Genomic DNA, 26,470 nt, shown 5'->3' on the forward strand with positions numbered 1-26,470 from the left:
GGACACAGGCAGTACTGACATGTAAGCAGGTTTTATTTTTCTCATAGCTGTGATTATGTCCTTCCTTATTGTAGAATTTGAACAATACTTTCATTTTGGTGAGTAAAATAACAAAGGACCTTACGTATGTTATGAAAACAGTATCATTTACTTTGCAGCTTAACCACCTCTACTTACCTGGCTTATATTCTTTTTTTTTTTTTTTAAACATTACTTTATATATATTTTATTGGAAGCCTCATGCTAACTCTTAAATGGAAGTAATTTTCTTCTGTTAACTTGAAAATTTCCTGCAGTTTTGGGTTCCTGTCCAGCTCCCACTTGAAGTCACTGGGAAGACATCCACTTGGGCTCTGTCATTTGTGTGCATTTGAACTTAACACAAAAGTCCTTCAGATATAAAAAGCGTAAATTCCAGATGTCAAGTAAAAGTTGAGAAATGTAGTGATGCGGAAAGGCAGCCTTTTCTGTTTTGCTTCTATTTTTGAGGCTCTTATGTAAAAAGGGTAGCATGTTTGCCAGCTACCTACTTCTGAGATAGCCCACCTATTGTGGTGAATATCCAACTGCTTGCTCCATTTTTCTTTTGCCGGGTGGGCAAGAGTTAGAGGGGAGGAACGAGGGCAATCTTCCTCACAGCTTTTATTAACATCTAGGATGCTTCAGGTAACTTCAGGCGTGCACTCTGCAGAGAGCTGCATCTGGGCTCGCTCCCACCCATTTCTTCTGCTTTCAGTGGAGCCACGTCAGCAGCCGCAGGGCACCGTGTGGTTTTCCTGCTGTTAGATCACCCTTTCAACATGAGGTGAGTTGAATGAGAGAGAGGCCCCTTCCTCCCTGCCCAGGGCTGGCACTCAGTTGATGAGGTGGATCCCACACTGTAGCTTGAAGCTGGAAATGTTTGTTCAGGCAAAGTAATGGGGCAAGGAGAAGAGATTTCATCTAGCTGTAGCATGGCCAGGGAGTCACTAGTTACTCCAGGGTCACGTTTATCTCTTGCCGAGGTGAGGATGATCCCTCTTTACTGCCACTTGGCCTGAAGCAGGGGCGTGGGTATGAACTGTTGCAGCTGTTTCAGCATTTGTAATAAAATGATGCTAAGTTTGCAGACTTCACTTACCTAACTGAAGCACTGAGCTACAGGAGGGGACTGCAGGATCACCAGTCCAGTCTTCAACTATATATTCTTTTAAGAAAGTAGTTTTCACAGAAGTACTTGAATGGCACTTTGCCATCAATTCTAGGATTTTAACTTTGTTTTGTAAATGAAAATCTAAGTAACATAGAGGCGCAGCGCTATGGCTGTATGACTTGCCTATTGCACAACTACTAGCATTAGCACAAGTGCCAGTGAACACAGGTATTGTTAAGCATAGGCATCTCCTTCCCTGTTCTTATACCACAGTTGTCTACGCCAGCTGTTCTTGCTTTCATGTATTCACTCTCCAGTCACCTGAATTTAGGCCAGACCCTGGTGTCTGAACAAAACCCTCCCTGCATTCAGTCAAGCCTCAGTGTCTTGATAGCTGAGATCTGCCCTATTCTCACACATCTATAGCAATTAATAGTATTTTGCAGCACCAATTTTAAGTTAAGAAATTATTGCTTTCAGGGTGATTCTAGCTGGAATAGCAGAGCATTTTGTTCCTGCCAGCAACACTCATCACCTTCCTCCCAGCTTTACATAGTACATGTGCTCCAGGCAAAAGAGATCTCATTATACAAACAAGCATGGCACAGGCAGCCATACTCCCTGTCTGGCCAACTGGCTGCTGTGCAGGGCTGTGCCAGCAAAAAAGCTCACTTAAAACAAGGGCAAAAGTTCCCAGGACTCTGCCTCCACAACGGTGGTGGAGATGGGAAGGAATCTATGGAAGATGTAGTAACCATTTTTTTCCTGGACCAATGCCTTTGCTGGGCTTTAAAAAGTTGCCCTTTCTGTGGAATCCATCAGCTAGAAGGGTTCCCGCACTGAGCACCAAGTGCTGCCTGCCGTGGAGGGCTGAATTCCCAAAAAGCACCGCTGTCCCCAGCAGGTACAGCAAGGAGGAGAAGGGCAATTCAGACCTTCCTGACCCACCTTGCAGAGCTGAATCAAGCACACATCCTTGTGCGTGTGCATTGCAAGGGTACTCCTTATTTTACTTGACATTTGGTTGCAAGCCACTAAATTAGTGTAAAATAACCATACAGCAGCCTCTGTGGAAGATTTCTTGTAATGTTGGTTTATTGGCAGTTTAGCTGAGGTGAAGGGTTACTTCATGCAGCAGCTAAATAAATCGTAACAGCCTATGGTACGTGGGCTGCAGGAACTAAACTAAACATAAGTATGTAATCTATGCTAGATATATAGCAGCTGCTTTTTGTATAGGATATGGTGTGTTGATGTGTGTCAGAAAATCCCAGAAACTGCAGTGATTGAGGCAAGGAGTGATGGGGGACCTGCATAAACACCTGAGATGTGTCAACAAATAAAATTGTAGGCTGGAAATATTTTGGAAGAAATGCCAAGATTCAGAGCCACCTCAGATATAGAAAGGGAACAGACCTGGGCAACTTGGCTCTTAAATCAGCTCCCCAGAAAGGGGAGGGCATTGTGGAGGAGGGCTGGGCAATGGCGAAAACGGGCAGAGCCAAAGTTCACGTATTCCAGCATTGGGTTTTAAGGCGACAGCAGGACACGTGGGAGCTATTGAGAAGAAGAAACTAAGCGAAGTAGAGTCTTACAAGAAGCAGAGGTTGACCTTGGCCATCAGGTACTGCAGAAGTCACTTACCAGTTTTTGCCATTTCCAATAAACTGGAAGTTCAAGTATCCCTGAACTTAGTCCTCTGAGGTCCAAAACAAGTCCTGCGGTCCAGGGCCCATCTTGCCCTGAACGTTGCCTCTTCCTGCAACAGTGTAGAACTTGTGACTTTGTGTGTCACCCCTGTGAGGGCTCCATGTCTTAACTACAGCGGCAAAAACTCTGCCTTGTGTCCAAAGCAGGCTTGTGGTGAGAAGAGCCGTGGTCTGCCCGCTGTGCCAACAGTAAAGGTACGGTTTCTGTGCCAGCCGTGCCACAGACAGGAGGCACCGTAGGGTTGTGTTTGATAGGTGGGAAACTGGTTTTGCTGTTAGAGAGAAGACTGTAGTTGTGGCTGCCTGGCATCACTCGGCTTAAAATCCCCTGCCGCTTTTCACCTTGTTGTGATTGCTCACATTGAGAGCTACGTGTGCTCATCCTCTGCATCGGCACAGTCTTCTGTCTTTTTTGAAGAAGCCTCTCTGCCCTGAGCCTTCACCAAGATAACATGTTTCAAACTAGAGAGAAGCAATTGCAGCTTAGGGTTTCAGTTGTCTGGTTGAAGTCTAATAGGCAGCAGTAAGCCCATCGGTGGTGGCTTTGAGGACAGTTTTAAGCTTTCCACTGATTTTCTTGTAAAGCTAAACCTAACCTCATGTTCAGAAGTTGATTCCTCACTGCAATCAAATGTTCTGAAAAGGTCCTTAGTGAGACCAGGCTGGAGAGATTTGGGGCTCACATGAATCCACAGGAGACTACTTTGGCAATTATGGCAAGCATGAAGAAGCAGACGAAGCTGCGATTGCAATCAACTGAGGAACACAAACATTTTTTAGCGAGGTAGGTAAACAGCAGTCTTTGATGGCCAAGTTCTGACTGGGTCAATGGCCTAGCCATAAATCCATGCATCTGCCTGATTTTTCTCTAACGTTGCATTATTTGGGGAAAATTTCACCCAGTTGCCCACCACAGAGGTCTCTGGTCAGTGGGCTCCCGTTGTCCCGTGGTTTCCTGGAAGTGCAGCTGGGGTTATCTTTGGGGAATCTGAGCAATGCAGCGTGACGATACTGGAGACGGAGCCTTCGAGCCTTCTGCTCGGCTCCCTCGGCAGCCAGGGGCTGCACCACGGGGAGGGAGGCTCATCCCCTTCCCTGACCCACTGCCTGAGGGTTGGAGCCCAAGGCTGCAGCTTGGCCCTACGGTCGGGACCGCTCTCTGGTGACGGTTACTGCAGGGATACCCCAAATCAGCGCATGTCCTGCCACGGCTGCCTACGCACCTCCCTCGCCTGTAACTGGGGTTATGCCTTTTATATTATGCTCCTGAGACCTGGGTATAATTTTCTCCACTCCCCGTCCCCAGCCATCTCTTTCGACTGTCAGTGTTTATAACCGCCGTGCACAATTACTCTCCTCCCCTAACCCCTGCTCCACCCCAGAGGCAGCTGTATTTCCACAGCGAATGAAGCAATTCCTGTATGTACGATTTTAAAGTGCTTCGGGACCCTTTGGGAGAGAAGGTGCTATTGTACAAGTACAAGATATTATTAAAACAGGAATCTGTGTAATGGGTGATAAATTTTGATACTGTATGTTTAATATAATATGATGGTTGTAAATCCAGTGAATTACCATAGGTATTTGCTGTGCAGTGTGTTTATGAATTGTTTGGGCAGGTGTTTTTCAAGTCCCGGTTTTCACACGAAATGTGAATTATAGGACAGTTTAATAATATTCCTTACTAGACTCCAATATGCCACAATTAGCTGCAGAAATGTTATCACCTGATGGCTGAGCTTGGTTCCTGATTAAGTTCATGTATAAGAAGGTAAATGAAAAAAGGAGCATAGAGAAAAGAGATCTGCAGAAGCAAACTTTTAGATCTGTCTTTGATCTCTTATAAGCAAATATTTTTTTAAAGCTGCAGAAATCAATAGTTTCGGTATTGTCCAACTGTATGTTACATGTGCTTCCATATAGGTTAGAAGCAGTTTATTTTGATCGCAATAATGAAATAGTTCTCTAAAAGTTTATATTCAATAGTTATGCTATTAATATTTATTGATGTGAAGGGATAGCTGTACTGCACATGTTATTTGAATCAAACTGTGCTGGATAGTTTTTAAATCAGATCCAAAATAATGTAATTCAGGATTACATAGGGTCGGAGTTTCTTATTTTTATTTTTTACTGACTTCCACATAAAAAAGACTTATAAGACCTTGAAAAAACGTTTCCCTTCTCTGAAGAAGAGAGAAGTGCTCTGTTTCACTCTTCCATCTGCTTTTGTACTATAAGCTGAATCTCATCCTGAGCTGACATTATACCAAGCAGCACAGCAGTAAACTATCTACAGGCAGGGCCGGGTAGAGATTTTAAAACGTAGCGACTGAAGAACACAACTTCTCTATCACTGTCGGATTTTGTGAGTGTAAATTGGGCTGTCGTTAGTTTTATTAAAGCCTATCGCTGGTGTTCTTTGGGGTGTGGAGCCCTTTGCTTTTCACGTAGGTGTTTGCAGCTCCGGCGGGTTTGCCGTGACTTAGGCACCTCCATAGCTGTTGCTGGCACCTTCCAGACGAGTGAGGCTCAGGGCCAGGTTTCGGAGGTGCTGCGCTCCCACCGCCCCAGCTGATGTCCGGGGTGGCTGAAGGTGCTGGGCATCACCGCCCACCTCTCCAAGCCCCATCCCACCGTGGCTCGTGCCTCCCTGAGCGCCTGGGAGCTCAGCACCGCCGGGATCAGGCCCATCGTTGAGCGTAGCTGGATCTCACTGGCGCGATGTTACAAGCTGGTAGCTCGGATGGAGGTTTGCTTAAACGTCTTCTTTCCCCTTGACTGGTGTAAGGAAGGCGTCTGCAGCCCACCCCCCTCCCCGCGCCATGCCTTGTGTATGTGTAAAAGCTGCCCTTGGCCCCAGATGATATGTTTGCATTTCATAATTAATGCTGAACTCGACTTGAGGCAGATACCAAAGGACGATTTTTTAAACAGATGTTGCAGGTCACTTGTAAGTTATTTGTCAAATAAGTTTCAGAGCGCAAGCCGCTGCTTTTGCCATTGTAACCAAAGGCGTATGCTGTTCAGCAGCAGTAATTACAAAGCCAGGGCAACGCAGGGAAAATTCATCTTATTTAAAAGTGTTTTAGTGTCACCAAACAGCTTGCTATGCCATTAGGCAAGTTTTGCTAGACACGTTCAAGTTGAGGGTTTTAATTTGTTTGAAGTATTCTCTAAAACAGAATTATGTTGGAGTTTACATAAAATGAGAGAATGACATGAAAAGTTTTAACTTAAGCAGCAAAATATAAAGGCTAATCTTATTTAAAAGTAATATGTGTGTCTTGATTGAGTGCCCAGATACACTCAACTGGGACATTTTAGTGGAATCGGTTCTAAGCTGTTACACTGAGTTATACAGAGTAGGTTTTCCTGAGCTCACATTGCCAGACCTGAAATACTCTTGTGGCTGCATTTAATAAAGAAACGAAAGTCTTGGGTAAGGGGATATGATTTTTTATGACAGAAGGAATGCAAATAACTTTTAGTCTCATTGCCTAGACCGGGTTTGGTCTGATTTGATGGAGTTTAATAATGACTTATAACCTGTGCTGACAATGTGCAGACCCGCACAACGTCATTTAACTCATTTATTCTGCTTGCTGTAAAAACAAAGAGATGGCAAATAAATATATGGAAAGTTCATTGTTTGTCAGAGGGCCCAAGCCAAAAGTTTTCAGTGACCTTTTAAAATATGGTCCCAGGCTAGTACTAAAATGTCTGTCACTCAGCGCACACACTTGCACAATTTGGCCTTTTAACCCGTGCATCTTGTTTTTCTCTCTTTCAACTGGTTGTATGAATTTCAAATCAGCTGCAGCTATTTAAGTTTTTGCATTGGAGGATTACTGTAAATTGCAGTCTGACAATTACAATGTACAGCGCACAGGAGAGTTATTAATGGATAGGCCTACTGATGGCCTTTCAGCGCTGACGAGGGCCTGGTGTTCTTCACCCGTAATTAGATCCAGTGGTCGGGGTCTGCGTGGATGAGGCAGAGGAGGGGGTCGGCCGTGGAGCGCCGCTTTATCAGAGGAAGATATCAATTGATCAGAGATAGTTACTATCGGCAACGTCTAAATCTCTAATTCACCTTCTTCTTAATGACTTGTATTGGCTTAAGAAGCTAAGTTATTTGACAGCACGGAGCTCGGCTGACAAAGCCGCGCAGGTGGTTTTAATAGAGGATTTCTGTTGCTTGAGATTTCACTAAAGACGGAGCAACAGTTCAACAGACACAACAGAGGCCAGTAAAAACCCCGGTCTGCTGCTCTGCTCACCGAGGATACCAGCGGGGCTCGGGCTGCAGCGAACCGCCGCTCCCATTTATGCGGCACTTTTTTCCTTTGCAAACCCCGCACAAGGGTTCTCTCTGAGGTTTCTGTATTTATTTTAAGGAATTAATCTTACGTGGGCATAAATTATATTTGACAAATGAAAACCCTTGGGGGGGGGGGGATTTTTTTTACTGCCCTATGAAAAACGTTTTCCAGAACATAATGTTTCTGAAAAATTAAATATGCTTTTTAGGACGAAGAGAGAGTCCAATGCCCAGGAAGAACCAGTAAGCTTTGTAAAAGTTGAAGGCAATGGCTGTTTACCATTGATAAACCCAGAAAATAAACTCACTGCAAGCCAAGTGCTTAGATTAGATATGTCATCATGAACGAAAATTTCAGCTTTTTAATGAAGTAACCCAAGAAGCAACAGTTTTGTGCTTAGATTATCACAGTGTAAATCCAATAAGAGATGGGCACCTAACTCCCCAAGGTGCTGCTGATCCAGCCCTGATCCTTTCTAGAAGGATTGCAACCACCTGCCAGGAAATTTTCCATGCAGTAAAGCTTGTAGCCAATCTGATGTTCACAGTATATCCCAAAGGTTTTATTATTATTATTATTATTATTATTAATTATTCAGATTATGTATACCCTTGGCAAACATAGGTTTGAGTCTGTTAAGGCTTTTTTTCAGAGTAAACATTTGTTTCAAATCTTGTTCCAATCTCTTAACACATATTGAAGTAAAATCTAATTGAGTAGATCACTGGCATAGGCAGAGCTTTCTGTTGTTGTTCTTGAGGGAGAGCTCAAGAGAAAAGCAGGTCTGTGAGACTTTGCATTTTAGCCTTGAGTGGAAACATATTTATCAGTACAAAGCATGCTTTTTTAAGCCATTCTGGAACTAGCAAAACTGATGGACCTGTCTTCTGGTTTCACTACCAGGTTCGTGACCTCACTCCCAATACACCTTCTGGGTTGGTGTCACAGTTTCTACTTGTGAGCACTAATTTGCCGTTTGTACTTCCACTGAACTTGCAACCCATCTCTGTAAGGTACATCTTTGCAGCTCCTACCGAGGTCAGGGACTACTGGCCTGAAGTGAAGTGAAGAATAAATACACTGTGCACCTGTAGCGTGCTGTTATCTCAAGATCACAAAGTGCCTTCAAAACTTGCTAGTTATGGTTTATAAAACTCTGAGTGTCATCCCTGACAGAGGAGAAAACAAAGGCAGAGGGAAATAAGTAACTCTCCCAAAAGCAATAAATTTTTAAATTTGTGATTTGCCCAGCCAGCGATTTATGCTGAGCTAGAGCAGGGATTGAAATCCTGATCCTTTGATGCTGATATTGAGAGTCCCGTTGGCTTCAGTCTTGTCAGGAGCTCACCGGTACGTATTTTTGCTTTTCATAAGGAGAGCATACAGGAGCCGAAGACACGGATGAGTTACCACATAATTATAAACTTTCCTCGTTAAAATGACAGATATTGTTTTGGACGTGACTGAGCTAGCTAGCTGGGGTGTCAGTGTCATCCTGAATTTAATGTGGATGTACCAACAGAAAGGTAACTGGAGAATGGTGCTGAGGTGGAAGGCTGCTTCTCTGTACTATGAAGCAAAGCAAAAGCATGGTGGTAGCAGTTGTCTTCAACCCAAAATGTACCTATTCTGCCATGGACAATGAGGAATGTCCAACAAGTCCTTTTTGGAACAGGTGTGTAGGTCAGGTGTTTGCTGTGTTTTTATTTTATAGTTGCGTGTGCTTATGCCCTTAGACTTCTGCTTTTTGTGTTTGAAGTTACGTTGTGCAGGGAAGGTTTCTTCACTCATGTTTGTAGAGTAACCTGCACAGTGAAAAGCTGTTACTGACATCTTTGGATGCTATTATTTACTCACAAATGACTAGCAATGGTGGGGGCAATAAGCAGTGTGGCTCTACAAGATCCCAATGTACCACAGAAAGGTGTTTTCCTCCTATCCCATGTCTTCTGTGAGCTGCCAGGTATTGGTGTTGGGGCAGGCCTGAGTCTCTGCCGCGCTGTCTGCAACTACGTGCCAAATAGGCAAAAGTTAAACTTCTCACTGAGGAAGACTTTGGCACCAAGAATCAAGCACAATCCTTTCCCTTGCTGTAAGTCTGTCTTTTTTATTATTTAATTTTCTTTTAAGTATGGGTTGGAATGTTTCAATTACTTTATTTTACTTTACCTGCGTTCAAGGACTTGCCGAAAGAATCGTTTTGGAAGCAAAGAGCAAACCTTGATCACTCAGCCCTCGAAGGTGACAGTTTTGGCACCTTTGGAGGGTTCAAAGCAGGGGGGCCACATTCTTTGCTCTTGTAAAAAGGGGAACCTCTGCTGGCTCAGTTGAGCTCTGTTCATTTACACAGAGAAGATAGGGCCCAATGGTTTGCTTTATAATGGTTTCCATAAGAGACATCTCAGCTCAGTCCCTGTAATAGTCGGTGTGGTGTGAATAATGGCCAAGCTGTTAGCAATTTTGAGCAAGCCTGTTAGCACCATGATCTGATCAGCTGAGTTTTGCAGAGAGACATCACTGAGCCGTTCTCTCGCTCACAGCTGCATTGCTCTTGCAGTTCGCGTCTTCCTACAGGGCAGGCTAACAGGGGAGCTGCTGGTATTAGGTAACTCTTCCCCCTTTTGCGGGCCAGTGAGGATTGTGCCCCACCGTGTAATATTTCAATTCAAACAAACATGCTTATTCAGTTCAATGACTTTGAAGATAGTTGTTTTCCTGCTTAACACCCATTAGCTGATGACATTGGGGTAAGCTGGTCAAGAGAGGGTACATGGTAGGTGACCTTATTCTACCAGTGTGTGCATGAACCAAGTCCAAAATATTATTTTTTTGTGCATTGGAACATGTATCTATACCTCATATTTCTTTCCCAAGTAAAAAAATTTTACTAATTCAACCTTTAGTGTCTATCTATCTATCTATCTATCTAGATAAATTCACACACTATAAATATGCATATATGACTTGCTCATATATGACTTGCATGTCAAGCCATCTGACAACAAAGCAAAGAATCGATTCCACAGCTTCTGACATGAAGCACTGCTGCAAAAAGCATTATAATGAATAACTGACTTCTGTCTTAGTGGTGCCTTCATCTTTTTATTCCTTTTTAAAACAAAGTCTGTTTTGACTGCTTTGCTATACTGTTAACAGACAGATACACTCAAAATGTTGGCAGTTATGTTCAAGGCTGGATTAATACAGGTTTGTTATTTTACTAGCATATCCAAAGGCAAATACTCCTACTGGACTCCACCCTTCAGCTGTGAAGCAGGTTGTAAATCAGTCCCTTTTTTGTTGTTTTTAAAGTAGTTTAGGGGCTTTAAAATGGTATTTAACATTATTACAGTCTGCTTGAATATTGTACAATTTCTAACTATTTCTTCTTTTTTATATCCACTTTTCTGCCACTCAGAAGCTTCTAAAGAAAACAGTGCAGTCACTACTAATGCCAAGGTGTAGCAGAAGTGCTTATAATGTTCTTAATGACTGTTGTCCCCCAAGTATTTAGGTGCCATAATTTTTAGCTTGCTAAAAATCCCCAACATTTACAGAGCGAAAGAATGAAGGCCAGGTTTTCAGATTTTGTCCCTTTGTCTTTGAGGCTGGAATGGGTAAATTTGTCCTTGCTGCTTTCCCTAGGAAAGCTCCTGTAGGTGCACAGCCAGCTGTCCTTGTCCTGGTGCTGCTCTCCTTAATGCAGCACTAAGACTATGGAAAAAAATATTCTGTGTCTGGAAACATGGAAGGAAATGGCTACTGGGTCAGGAGCCAGAAGTTCTGATGCTAGCACACGTTCAGCCACATCCATCAAGCACTCCGTGACCTGTGAAAATTATATCCTAAAATATCCCTGTTCATTTGTTTCTATTTTGAAATTGTGGACGCTGGGTTTATTCTCTTTCCTCAAAGTCAGAGCAATGTAATTTGAATGCTGGAGGAAACGGTTGTTTGAGCTGATCTTCTTAGATTCTTGACTGATTCTAAAAATAGGGCCCTCCTATCCATTAAGATAAGGCTGAAACGCTGGTGACGTTAAGCACGGCTAATAGCTTTGGTGTTCTGGTCTGCAAAAAAAATGTCCATCCTGTCTAGCAGAGACATTGCGTCTGTCTGGTCTCTCAGACCTGGGTGAGATACTCCAGTCTATCAAGTGTCACCTCCCACCATGTCCTAGCAGCTACTGTCCCCAGAGGGAGGGACGTACGACGTTTCAGAGCTCTTGTGCTAAAGCTTTTGTACCCCGGAAGACAAATCTGCTTCTACCTCACCTTGTCCTCTTCTGATTTCACGTCCCTGAAAGCCCCTGTGCTGTTGGTTTCCATTTTCTTTGCGAGGCTCCCTTTACCTGGACTCCTGCTGGACGTCGCGTTCCCCTTCGCAACCCGCCCCTGCCCCGGGGAGCGTGCGCGGGAGTAACGCAGCGTGTGCTGGGGAGCGCTCAGCCTCACGGAGTGGCATCTGTGCGCAACGTGCTGCGCAAACCCACGGCTGCTGCCTAGGTCGGAAGCGTGTTTAGAGCTTCCCAAATGTAAGGAGTAAAAGGTGAAAAAAATTGCAATTTTTCAGTCCCTATAAGCTAACTACTGTGTAGCTTGACATCCGACCTTGCTTTCCTGCCCTCCTCTGCCCCGCCAGCACTAGCAGAGGTGTTTGCAGACTGCACACTGAGCCGGGCGAGGGAGCTATCCCCATCGCAGCGTATCTTTGCTTATTTTTCTGTTTTATGCTCACGTGAGCTTTCAACTGGGTCAGGTTCCTCATCTGACCTCCTGCATAACTTCAGGAGCACTGGCACCAACACGAGGGAGAAGGCAGGGCTGCTGAAGGCGGGGGAAGCAGGGGCCGACACCAGTCTCTGCTTCCCCTGGTTGCAAGCTGCTGCGAGGTCGCCGGCCGTGTGCTCCCAGCCCATGTCTCCCGTCACACCAACCATGGGAGCGTCACCAGGACCAGCTCCTGACCCGGTGCTGTGGTTACTTGACGAGGCAATGTGTCTGCGTGCGGCCGCACGGTCCCAGCACAAAGAAAGCGTGGGAAATGGATGGCGATGGGCGGGAGATGGAGAGCTGGGACGCTGCTCTCGGCAGCTGCTGGCGGCTGGGTCAGACTAGGTGTGGTGTGAAACCGAGCCCATGCGGAGGCACGGATCAAACATGTTCATGTCAGACACAGCAAGCGTTTAGCAGTTTACTTCGGTGGTGAGATAGAAGAAGTTTACTTAATACTTCTGGAAGATATCAGTCTGCGTGCTGTGGCTCGCTCCCGCTCACCTCCTTCCCCATCTGCTACGTGCACGCACACACACACACACACACACACACACACAATGGCTTCTTTGTTGGCGTGGAAAAATGCTCCACAGGGAGCTGCACATCCCAGAACGCAGCTCTGTTTGCGTCTAGAGTCATGATGGATCACTGTGGGGAACCTTAAATCTCTGCAGCTCTCAGATCTCTATCAAAAATGGGGGCGGCTGGAGTATGCTCCATTTAACGCAAACTACATGCATAGCTGGATTCCTTACCACCTTGTCAATGCCACCCCCAACTGCCAAGGTCTGAGAGCCCCTGAGTCTACTGAAACCAAAGGGAGGTGAGGATTTTCTTTGACTTGGATGCAGGTTTTTTAAAGGGAACTTGGGAAATAATTAACACATAATTAACCTGTGGAACTTTCTGCCAGGAAGTATTACTGAGGCCAACCGCTCTGCAGGGTTAGGAATTTATATGAATAATAAGAGGTCTAAAGTGGAAAAGGTATCAGCCTTCAAAGTAGGGAGGACATCATTAACCAAAATGAGTTAAGGAGATGGTTTTCTTATGGATAAATTATTTCCTAGTGGTCTATTATGGGATGTCTTGCGCCTTCCTGTGAAGCCTCTGGGAATAGCTACTGATGAAGACAGTAGAGCACTGGTCTGATCCACTCTAGCAAGCATGTTTCCTATTAAATATTCAGTATTGCAGATGTTGTTCTCTAGAGCTAACAGAGCAGCACTCACCCTGGTTCCTACTGCGCTCCAGGAAATAATTGCTTGTCCAACCGATTTAAAAAATATATCTTATTTGATCCCAGATCTGTCACTCTTGTAGATTGCCATTATTTGAATGATTCATTGTCACTTCATCTCACTGGCAAGTTTGAAATGAGAAAATACATATGGAGGAAGCCAGTCTGTTTAGGGAGTGAACTGCATAAGGGTGTGACGTAAAACTGTCAGAGCAGGCCAGCCTGAAAGGCCACCCTGCCCAGGATGCACCTTTGCAGTGGTCTATAGGTGTCTGAGGAAAGAGTATAAGCAATGGAGTAAGTGTAGAGTTATCCTTCCTGGTAGAGCATCTGATTGTGGCACTTCATGTCCTGTGGACTCCTGGAGCTTCAGGCTGCGTCCCCACCACAGGGCTTAATAGCCACTGATGTTTTTTATTCCTTCTTGAATGCTTTTTATATTTTGGCCTCCACTACATGCTGTGGCAGGGACATCCAATGTTGTAATTACACCCTGGGTGAGAAGGTGCCTCCTTTTGGTTGTTCTGAGCTTGCTTGGCCCGCTCCCATGGGATGGACAAGAGCGAACAGTCATTCCCACAAGTTGTTATGGCCCCAGGGGCATCTCTTACACTTTCTCTCTCCTGCCTTCTCCCAGCTTATCATCCAGCAGATCCCGAGACATCTCAGAGCCTCTGGTTGCTCCTTCACTCACCTCATCCAAAGAAGAGCTGAAGCACCTCTTCTCAAATGGGCTCAGCAAGAGATACTGAGGCTTAGAAATATTTCTCTCTGTTTCGCACGCTGTCCCCAAAGCAGTAGGTTTGACTTCCTTTTCTCCTTGTCCTTGCAACAGATCTAAGTTTTTGTTATCTACTTTCTCTGTAGCATTTGTGATTTTACACACTTCTACTGTATCTCCTTATCCTCTCCACCCTCAACACAGTCATTTCTTTTCAGTCAAAGTACCTTTTGCACTGACTGCTTCCATGTATGAAAGTTCAATACACCCTTGTCTTTTACTGCCCTCGATGAACTTTTCTCCAATATGCTTGTTGCCTTCCCTTTTTGCAGTTCTGCTGCATCCTGCTAGAGACTGGGCAGCCAAAACGGCATCAGGGATTTACGATGTGGGGGCACCATGCATTTACACAGGGGGGCGGCAAGCACTGCGGTTGTGTTCTCCTAACTCTAAGATCATGTCTGCTCTCTAGACCAGTGTGAATCCCAGAGCTGATGCTTTCAGACAACAAACTGCAGTGAGACCCAGTTCTATTTCCTAAGTAGTGTTTGAGCCTGCTTAAGGAGCACAGCTCCAGGAACGCTCCGTGAGACAACTCCTTGTGCGTATTTTCTCTCCACCGGGGAAATGAAAAATTATTCTTCTAGCTTTTGTGTAAGAATGAAACTATGGCCATATTGGATCAGACCAGAAGTGCATCTTGTCCGCAGCCCTGTCTCTCTGATAGTGGCTTGTGGATGCTTAGGGAAAGAACCAGGTGTTATACTGTGATATTTTCTGTATATATTTTCTATATTATGCCAGTCTGTGGCTTGGAAACTTCTTGGCCAGGAGGTTGCATCTGTTTTGGTTCTCACAGTCCTTGGGGGACCTTTCCTCTGTACACTTTCACACGGATTTTTTAATACCTTTTATTTTGGCCATTTATTAACCTGCAAGAGGAACTTGCCCTTATCCTTGAAGAACCTAGGTCTAAGGAAAAGCGGCTAAGAACTCTTGGTTTCTGACCTGTTTTTGAAATTCCAGAGTTGTTCATCTGGCAGCCATAACAGCCATTGGCATCATTTCTTTGGAAAGTATCTTTTTCTAACATAGTCTCCTTGTCCATTCGTCTATCCGTGTCAGAAACCCAAGGGGACTGCAGCTCATGAAAGCCCTCCAGCCTAGCTGGAAACTAGCAGCCTCAGCGTACTTGGAGACCACAGAGAGGCACAGATCTCGATGGGTTATTCAGCCTTCTGCTGCCATGACTGCACTGTTATCAGTACCCAGCAAGCCAGATGAAAGCTAGCTCCGCTGTCTGCTCAAGTTGCAGTCACACCTCCAGGCTGCAGTATAGACACCCCCTCTGTCTGAGAGTGTTACACTACATGAGTTCTTCCAGTTATAATAAATTTACAGTGAAATATTAAACACTGGCATATACAATTTTTTTGGCAAAAAGAAGCAAAAGTTGGAATCTGAATTTAAAACTGTAATGCAACAAGTGAACATGCAGATTTATGGGCTTAACAAACACATACAACTTTTGAGACATGCCTAGCAGACATCATGCTTTTAAAATGTCACAGTTCATGTAGCTGTCACTTCAAACACTAAGGAAACTGGCACTCCCAAAGTGCTAGCAAGCTCTGGCTGGACAGTAACAAGACTCAGAGGTCTAAAATTAAAAACTGTCCAAGAAAACGTAAAACTTCTTAAAGACCTCATTCTGAATGTTTTATACCACACTCCAGTTTGCAAAGAAATGGTTGTCTGATCAGCTAAATAGAAATGAGATGTTTCCACCACACCTTCGGTAGAGGAAACAGAACTGTTTGTAATGGAGCAGCTTCCACGGGGAGCGTTACAAGTCCTGCTGATTGAAGAATGTCTTCTCCTGTGAGGTTTACTTGCCTTTCTTTGGCAGATGTCTAATCAGTGATGCTGAAGTGTTTTATGCAGTGGCCCATCTGAATGTCACTGATTAATAGGATGTATTCTAGTTCTGCAGTTATCAAAAGCCTCATTTCAGTTCACAAGTCAGATAATTTTTCTTTCTGTTACAGCATTTTAGTAATGTCAGCTTGGAAATCTCATTGCAGCCTGTTTTGGCGAATGAGGTACACTGACCTAATTGAGACCTCTAGTATAAACAGACAAAACTCCCTGGGTTTTGAGACCTGCTGCCCTTCTCCTCCTAACAGCAGCAGACAGACACCCCTATGGAAGCAGCTTTCTTCTGCTGAAATGCACCAGATCATTTGATAAATGATCCTTTTTCTTCTGGTGCTCCAGAAAATTAAAATAAATATCAGAACCAAGAATACAAGAACACATCTTATGAATTCCAAGCAGACTTCACTCTTCGATGAAACATGTTTGTGTTTGAGTTGGGGAACTTAAAAATACAAATTTTCTGGTGAACTGAGACAGGAGAACTCTGGAGTGAATTTATTCTCTGCTAACAGGATACTCTGCTGATGCACAGCATTAAATAATCGTAGATCAGATGTTTTAAATGTTATTTTCCATATACCTGGGTGTAGTTTTACAACCAGTTCCCCCCTCCTCCTCGTCCCAGAAACTTACTGCTTGTATCGAATTTTCCTGTCCTTTCCCTTAGGGTTAGTTGTCAGCCAGATCAACTCCCTCATCCAATTGACCTGACCCCCTTGAGTCCTGCTGTGAACACAGCGAGGGACAGGTTCGTGTGGCTGAGCACGAACGAAAGCACATCTCATGTCCTTTCAGCTGCAGGCTCAGTATTACCTTTTTCAAACTTCTGATGCAGCTGTTGGACACTAATTGGTGCACTGACTACCTCGTTCCACTGAATTACTTGTTTCCCTCGATGGCTCCAGTCACGCTTCCAAGCCAAAGCTTTCTATTGGGTATGGTGGGACTTGGCACTTTGGCTTAATTAGAGCACATAACAGAAGCACAGCTAAGTGTCATCTATAAATGTGGAACCATGCCTGAAGCACATTAGGACAAACTGTTTTGTTGTATTTTCCTCCTTCTTCTAAGAAGACTTCCTTTTGCGAGGCAAATAGAAATTAAACAAATTCTTGTCTACCCTTAAAGAGCTGAGGACAGCAGTAAGAACCACGATGTCATTGCACTTCTCAGGTTTACTGATCTCCATTCTTCCTCTACCAAACTGCCAGGCTCTTCAAAAAAGCCTTTTAGTTCATGAAAAGTTCAAGGATTTCTCGCTTGTACATAGAAGGACTGAAATAAGAGATTTTAATTAAGTTCCAGACTTGTTATCGAGTTAGCATATTGTCACAACAGACTGTTTTTGTTTGGAGATTTTTTTTAACGTGCAGCACAAAACTAAGTAGGGCAAAAAGAAACTTCAAGAAAATGAGGAAAAGAGGACTCTTCAGTCTCTGGGTTAGCAGATCCTTTTTGCTGAGAGTTTGTAACAGGCACATGGTGGGATACAATGCAGTACGGTATTTTTTGAACAATACTAGACAAATACTTGCAAAAAAGTAGTTCTTGCTTTCATGCATAACTTTCTTCTCGTTTGGGTGGGCAAGGCTCCTTGCTTGTGACTGCAGCTGGAGGGTTACTGCCCAAAACAAGGTAGCAATTTTATCAGCTGAGGACAAAAGGTACACAATCTCAGCTGAACTCAAGGATTTGTCTTTCCTGAAGCAGTTACCAGGAGAGCCCATTGCAGGCTTTTTAACATCTTTCCAGTATTTAGGGCCACTTTCCTCAGACTGAATCCCATGGTTGGATCTTTGGGAACACAGCTGCCAAAACCATGAATTCTCCATGTATGACCACGTCCTGCATGTCCTTCCCCTTCCAGTGTGTGTGTATCGCAAGCCTCTTGCTTCCAGCCGCGCTGATTAGGTGTGTGGCTAGAGTTGACCGGCTAGTTGGGATGATTTCTTTAATTACTCCACTGGGAAGATTAAACTATTTCCCTAGCTGTGTCCAATGAGCTGGCCATGTATTTGACACCCTCTATTTACAAGGAGATGACAAGGCAAAACATTTGGTATAGGGTGTAATGGATGGATGGATTATGCAGAAATTTGGAGGCTGAGAAAGCAACATACTTGAGAGGTACTAAGTGTAGATTAAAACGCTTAGATTAAAAGCCTATGGAAGATTTGAGTCCTTTTATTCTTGGGCTGCCCTAGATACCAACACAAGAGAGAAACGAAAGGGTGGCTCATCAAGAGCGCTTTGGGTTCCTGGAGTATCTTCCCACAGACCAAAGGGGTTTTGAAGCTGGCCTGAGGTGAGAAGGGAGACTTGTGAGGGGCAGGAGGTCCCTCGCATGCCAGTGGCCCTTGTGCTGCCATGAGCAATTTCTGGAGGATCTGGAGTCTCTTCTGACAGCCCCATGGGGATCTGTGGTGGCTTGGCTGCTGGCCAGGTCAGGGTAGATGTTTGCACTGGGACTTCTCAGCATTGAATGCTGTGCTCACATCAACCCCCTCAAAAAGTGCACAAAATAAGCTGCTTCTTGCCAAAGCTTTTGTCTTTGACTAAGGGAATTAATAAGAAAGATGCAGAGAAGGAAGGCCAAATGCCCACTGGGGCAACATGGTGTGGGCAGGCTGCGTGGTGACAGCCTCTCCCCTGGGACACCACATGTGTGCATGGGCAGATCTAGCAGGGGACACGGCCTCTGTTACCCTCCACTCGGCAATGTACATTTGTCACCACAAGGCATTACATATTTAATATCTCACAAGACTTGTATGACTTCCAAGGCCCATATGTCATGAATGAGATGAAATCTCTTTCAAAGTGTTAAAAAACCCTTTAATCCCAGGGACAGCCACCCTGGATTTTTACACTGCTTCTATCATACGTTTTTCCTGAGCCCAGAAAAAGTCTGTGGTTTCTCTCATTCGCCTGTTAAGCTCTTTCATGACCCCTTTAGCGGCCCACAGGCTGTCTAGCAGAGCTTGGTCCCGCTTCATGAGGTGGAAAGGCTGCAGGTCCTGCTGGATGCGCCCACAGAAATTAATGCAGAAAGCTGCCCACACTGTCTTGAGTCGTAAAGCTCTCCCATAATAAAAAAATAGATTTATGGACAGGAGATGTTTATGTGGTGTATTGGTAATAGCTTTCTCCTTGTAGAAATATATATTCAAAAAGATATAGAAATGTTGAGCTGTCAAAAAAGTGATTGAAGCAGCTACCTATTATCTTTCAGGGAAAAAAATGCTCATTTGTCACTGACCATCTTCTTTTGATATGGTTATCCCCAATTAGGCTAAAAGTGCCAGAATTACAATATCGTGTCTGCCAATTCAGCTTTACAATGGCTTGATAATTATAGAGCAGGAAAATAGTATGTCTGGAAGGGTGTTAACTGAAGAGCAAGGGGCCATGTAAATAAACTTGACAATGATATAGAACGGCAAGAGAAAGACACTACTGGATAATAGCGTTATGGTGTGCAGGAGTTATTTACATGCAACCAGAGCTTGTCACAAATAATGAGAATTAGAGGAAAGCCTCTGCCCTTGCATGCTAGGCTTGCCATGGAACCTCTTTGCCTCAAAAATGCAAACATGGGAGTTTAATTTGTTTTCTGTGTTGCACAATGCAGAAAATAGAAAACTATGTCTTCTGACTGGCCCTAAAACATGGTCCTAGTGGCAGCTTCCACCTACCAGCTCTCCAGTCAAGTTCCTCTCCAGAGATCAATCAATCAGCTCCAGAGAAAAGTGGAAAGGGGAATATGGGACATGGGGAAGTGGGGTTCTTTTGTAGAAACCATGGGGTTTGTGTGGTGGGGGAACTTCAAAGAGCTGTAAGGCCTCATGGTAAAAACCACAGGAGTCAGCAACACTAGGTACTCCGGCCTTCCCTTCATCATCAAATAGTGCTTATAGAAAGATTAGACAAGATTTCTATGGATTTCACCAGAGACCTTTATGGCTTCAGGTGGTCTTCAGCCTTTTTTATGTGTAAAGAATATTAAATCACGGCACAAATTCTTGCATCCTTCACCTACTTAAACTAATAGTTTCTGCAAGCCACTTGTAGAGCTTGTCTACGCGTGAGCCTGGTCTGCCTGTTTTCTGAAGTGGTTTAACCTTGCTCTGAACAAATGCAAGCTTTCTCTGCTATGGCCTGTCTTGACCAGAAGTTACTGCTAGTGCAGCTCTATTAATTATTAGAAAAGGAGATTAGCATAGATACAACACTGTGCTAACGCAACCCCATTGCTTTTAGCCTGCTCTGAGCATGTGCAGGGTGAGCTGATGTTTGCTTGGCGAACACTGTGTAAATGTACTTTTCCCTAAATTAAAAGGAAGGCTTGTACAGCATCCAGCAGAAGGTCTTGCTCTGTGACAAGGTCTTTTGTCTGCACTGAAAAATAAACAAGGATCTTATCCTTAGCTAATAAATATTTTCAGGATTTGGCCCATAGAAATGATAAATGGGATAGGTCTGTCAGATTATGAGGTGTACATAAGATTTCTCAATTTTTTTTCTGACGGTGGCTGCACGTTAATGGAGACACTATGCCAAAAACTACCCAGTATCATGATATCCAGTATATTGCATAATGCCCCACTTTGTTGGTAGGAAAAAAAAATAAAAGCAAACCTAAATAAACAATATTCCTACTCCTCTGAATGAAGAAATGTACATTTTTAGATGTCATGGTGACACAGAAAGCTTAAAAAATGGAAGCAAGCTCACTATTCAGAATTGAAGAGCAGGAGGGCAGGCAGCAGTTGCCCTGCATTTTCAAGTAAATCAAACACACAGATTATTTTTACGTCACTGTCCTGATTTTGTGGGGCAGCACCGCTGTTCTTGCACAGGGAGGATGAATCCCACTGCCTGTTGCCCCCTCTCTGGAATCACATTGCCTCCCTGTGGTTTTCCAGCAAACACTTTGACATGGGGAAAGTAATGTTGCACAGAGTTTGACGTTTTGTTTATTTCTTTTAATGCAACATAGCATCTGGGAATAAGGGGGGAAGACAGCCTGTGTCAGCAGCCAGTGGATACCCCCTGGTTTGCCAGTGGCCAGTGCAATGCAGTCTGGTTGGGTTCTCACCTACAGACGCTTCAGTAACATCCTATGTGGCATCCTGTGGTGTTAACCTATGTGAGAAAAGCTCTACCACTCCCCTTAAGAGCCATTTCCCTGCTGAGTAAGTCTCATACCGACAGTTTTCAGGAAAATTGCAGTTATCCAATTCACCCCATTAAGAACTGTTTTCCATCAAAGTGGTCAGTGCTCAACTCTAACCAAGGTTGCTGCTTGCATTGCTGGTGAAACACTGCCTGTACGTATATGCAGTAACATTGCAGCAAAATATCTGACTGTATCGCTGAAGTTCAGCCTGGTGAGTGCTTTCACCACCCTACCCGCTCTCTTATTCATCTCCCCACTTTATACAGTTCCTGCCCTCAACTATGATGCCAAGGCTGCCCATATGGCTGCTTTGGGCTTGAACAGAGTGAACTGATGTGGATAAGAGCAAAGTTTGAACATTAGTTTTCATCTGGGGAGTGTACAAATACAGCCTACCACAGCTGTGCTACATTGAATGTCTTCCAATCTTCCCCCCTAGACAGGTTTCATATCTCTATCTAGGGATACGTAAATATTTCTAAATCTGGCTTTAAGTGATGAAGGTGCCTCAATACCATCTATTTTCTCTGAAACAGGCCATGTTCTTCCCAACGTCTTCATGCTGAGGTAACACAGCTGAGCATCCTGGTTCCATACCGTCCCATGAAGGCCCCTCTCCAGTATTTCACAAGGTTTGTGAGCCCTTCTCATCTGTGCTCTCTCCTGCTCCCCCCATATCGCTCTGTGCATCAAGCCCGGCAGCGTGCACTGAGCAGCACTGCAGGGGACTGTAACCCTCCAGCCCCACACGAGGCATCTCTCTGGGTTGATGCCTAAACCTCACATAAAGCAGGACCTTCCTGCCAAGGGGGGCCATCTCTTCTCCGCCTGCTTTGCTGTTGCCCCTTTGCCCCTCACCTGCCCACGGATGGGGCTGAAGCCACCTGTCTGCCTCCTGGGCAGCCTTGTGTTGGGGGGGGACCTCTGGCTATCTGTTTGTTCATAGGAGACCTCGAACACTGTACAGCAACGCATGTCGGTCTTAGTGGTTTCATGCAATTGCTAACTGTGTAAGCATAGAGGTGTGTCCAGGGCTCAGAAACATCATTCAAGGTAACTGCAGACCTGGCACGAGCCAAGGTCTCAGGGATTTCAACATTTCACATTAATGCCTCCTGGTGATGCACCCGGCAACTGAGAAGTCCTTTTCAGGTCCTGTGCTTCAAGAAATACTTGCCCTGCCTTACACCCTTCAAAAGCTGGCTATATTATGCATTAAAATTGCAAAAATACTCAGCTGTTAAGTCTTCCTGGCCTGGCATCTTACTCAGGTGTCTGACCTCTTCCTTCCCTCCTCACTTGCACTCCCATGACTTGGGGGAATCAGGGCACTTAAAAAAAATCCCCTTAGGAGTCTGTCTGCTTCTCCAGGCATTTAAATACTTACAAAAATCTGGCCTGTTGGCACCTTAACAAGTTTTATCTTTGCGTATTTCATCTATTTCCAGGAGCACCCAGAGTTTGGGAGCACAGAAGTTGGTGGTGTCCCTGCAAATTCGCTAACCAAATAAGCTGGTTACCAAACACACTGAATAACTAAGAGAAAATTAACAAACTAATAGTACGGCTACTTCAAGTCCTTCTCATGGTATCCTTTCATTTCCATTCACTTGGAAAGAACCCAACGAAACGGCAAAAATAAATACCTATAGAGTCACTGGGCCAAACACATTCCTGATGTAAGGCCAATGAAGTTACACTTGGGACACATTGAGCTCAGTGGTTTTAGGTATGCCTCTGTTTTCCATGTCAAAGGACTCACAGCTGACAGAAAGCACATCTCAGTACATGCATGCCGTCCGTGAAATGAACCCATGTTTCATGTCGTTTAAATCTGAAGACATACTACGTTTCATATTTCACATCAACTAGCCCTCAGAATGCTGTATCAGCCTACTTCTGTCCTTCATGATGCAATCACCCGTAGAAGTTGACGTAGCTGGCCTTTTAGGGATTTCTACCTCTTCAGGCATGCCCCAGTGAATGAAGCAGAGCCAGGGCAGGGGGATAGATACCCCTTCCTTCCCCAGCACAGAGAGGTATAACACAGAGAGTTGCGAAAAAGGACTCAAGACCAAAGCATCCGAGCCTTCGTCCCATGCTTCCCTGAGGAAGGGAGCACGGGGGCCATAGATAATGGGGAATGCAATAGAGCAGGACCAATGTGGCTTCCCTTTGGGCCAAGCACATGACACAAAAGCAGTTTGCAGTTACCTTTCTGTTCCCTCTTTATCACACCCCCCTCTGCTGTTGTGAGCCCAGTGTGTCAGATCCCAAGGATCTATCCCAAAATATTTAGCTCATTTTGTATATATTACCTTCAAGTAATCATACACCACTGAGTCATACATCATGGGATTAACAATCCTACACATGGTATAAACAGAACCTAAATAAAATCCCAGAAAAAGGATATTGCCTTTTAAATAAGTCCTGACAGCTGTGGAAAATATTATGCCCCAATACAACCCTCCCATACGACATACATTAATACGAAGAGAACCCCAAACTGTTCCTCTGGATATTTTGTAAGGTTTTATTTTATTATGGATTGGACATATTGAAGTAAGACTATAATCTTATTGTGCTCTGACCTGTGTTTTTACTGCGCTGTATAAACAGCAGTTACTATGTTAGATGGAGAAATGTTTACAGAAAGAAGAAATAAAAACAAACGGATTTATTGTGTTGCAGAAATTTGAAACAGGGCCGAAAGGCTGCCCATGTGTTTTGTGCTCGTAAGACCTTTCCCTGATGGAAACAGACAGCTTAGACATGACAGAAGCACAGAGAGGTCCTGTGCTATCAAAAATAAAATGTAATATCCGCACAGCACCGACTCTCTCCAGTCAGCCTCGCCTACAATCAAAGCCCTTGATACGGCTCTTGCTGTTGTCTGTTCACATACAGCAGGTTTGGGATCTAATTTTTTTAATAGATTTTGAAATTGTTTTTAAGTGCTAGTGAAAAGTGCCAGATTGACAGCTCTGGAGTCTGGAGTCTCTTTTTAACCGCAGAAAGAGTACAGCATGGGAAATGGCAAAACAAACTTCCTTCCCCAGCCCCATCAGCGCCGGGAAGGAGGGAAGCACAGTGGGTTATCCTTCCCCGCTGGCTTCTGCAGCATGTTAAAACACCCAGAATGAGCAGCCACCAGCCTTCATGGGCTTCAGGATGAGAAGCCACCTGAGGCACTCATAAAACGGGTCAGGGTACGCAAAGCACCGGGGAAAACAAGTCTCCGTTTTGGGAAAGCCTTTCTCTCTTCCTCTCTTTGAAAAGTTGACTTTTTCTCAAGACAAAGATCATTAGAGAAAACTGGACTTTTTCATGTGTCATGATATGGCTTCTTTTTTCTGTTGACATTTTTATTGACAAGCATTATCAATATCAATGCCAGCATGATCATTTAGATTTTTCATTTTTCCAAATTCTGTGTTTTTGGCAGAAAAGAATGCTAATAAATGTCAGTGATATCCTTGATAAGAACATTGATTAAAAACATCGTATACAAAATCTTCAGCTATAAAAACACAGAAGTGAAAAACTGGCCTGTTTTCAACTCTACAAAATGGAAACAATTTTGAAATTTTTTAGGATTTTTCTGTTTTACATTTCAACCAGCCTTGTGATCCTCCAATTCAAATCTCCACAGGCTGCTCAAAAAGGGAAAAAAATGGTCTCTTAAAATGAAATCCTGGCCCCATTGAAGTCATCTGCAAAGCTCCAGTTGAATTCAACCCAGCTAGAATTTCACCCCTTATTTGTATACTGAGCAAATCTGATCTGGAGTCAGTAACACATAATAAACATGGGACCCTAGGATGCCATTTTTAGTCACTTTTCAGGGGAGAGCCGTGCTTTAATTTATTTTGTCAACTGTTTCCACTTAGGTTTTTCCTATTAATGCTTCTGTTACCCACTGCACAGTAAGGTTATACCTCATACAAGTTCTTCTCCCTTAATAGTTGTGGTACTTTTGCAAATGTTACTCTCTTTAATATGTGATTTCAGAATAATGAATGCTTGTCAAACTGATTTTTTGCTGTCTTAAAATGGGTGGATGTGTTAAGCAATTTGCACTAAGAAACAGGCATGATATGACTTAGAAATGACAGTGGCACCACAGAACGGGCTGAATTATCCAGAGCATCTTCCCAATAATCAGATGTCAGCTCTTTGGCTGTTAAAAGGATGTTTCAGAATTTGTGATACTCCAGACGAATTCTGGCCCTTTCAAACATCCATTGTACAATGTCTGTGTATACATGAAAAATGAATTTCTGAGATTAACTGTGTATCAGATAAAACCCTGAAAAATTCTGACAGCCACCAGGTAGGATAAGGAAGGTGGCACACATCCTTTTACCTTCATAGAAGAGGAAATCATAGTCCAGATGCTATTCTTGGTAACATCAAGAATAGTTCAGAACATTAAATAAACCAGGGATGTGAGGGGATTATCTTGAAATAAGAATTAGTCAGAAAACAGAAAAAAAAAAATGATTAAGAAGTTTCCTGAGTTTTTTTTATCCTTTAGGAGTGAACAGTACGAATCTTCCCCTTATGAAGAGTGTCTTAAGAAGCTAAAGGATAGATGTTCTCAAAAAAAGCTCATTGACAAGTATTGCTTTTTGGGTGGAAAATTTTACTAAGTAATAAATAAACAACTGTATCAAAGTTAGCTTTTCTAAAGCTAAAACTATTCAGATTTTAACATCTAATGTTCCAGGGCTGGGACAAATACTGGCTGACCCTGCCATGCTCCAGCTCCATCCATCGTTCCAGCAGTGCAAGGCTCCGGCATCTCACCCTGCAGGCTGTGAGTTGTCAGCCTTTCAGCTTATGGTAGTTTTACATATGGAAATGGTGTCACTATATCACATTAAATGTTGAAAAGAGTAGATGTCAAGAAATGATCATATTGGTATAGAATCCCAAATTTTGGAGGAAAGAAAGAAAAGATTTTTCTAATATATGTATGTATGTATTAAAAATGGCTGTTTAAAGTTGCTTAGAGATCGGGAAAGCCTTAGGGACATGCCTAACTCACTGAATGCAGGTGATGGTAGGTAAATAAAAGTTAATTACACAGTCTTGTGAATTTTATGTATTTTAGACTCATGGAGAACAGGGCTGGAAAGAAACTCAAGTAGTTAACTATTCCAACTTCCTCTGCTGAAGTGGGATCAACTTTATCTGTTGTGTGGAGTCTAATCTGCATCTTCCTAGTTAGGTGCAGGGTTTGAAGTGATCAGAAGTGTGTCATCTATGCAGGTTGCCATCTGTCCTTGCTTTCAGACAGCAGAGATCATGTGTTACTGTGATATAGGCAGGAATTAAGTGATTCAGTTCGATGCTGAAAAACCTTCCTCAACCCAGCATTGAGAGTACTTTGCACCACCATTTCTTACCAGTCTGTTGGAGGACTATGACTGAGAAATCTTCAGA

This window comes from Aquila chrysaetos, chromosome 2 (assembly GCF_900496995.4).
Source record: "Aquila chrysaetos chrysaetos chromosome 2, bAquChr1.4, whole genome shotgun sequence".
Taxonomy (NCBI): Eukaryota; Metazoa; Chordata; class Aves; order Accipitriformes; family Accipitridae; genus Aquila; species Aquila chrysaetos.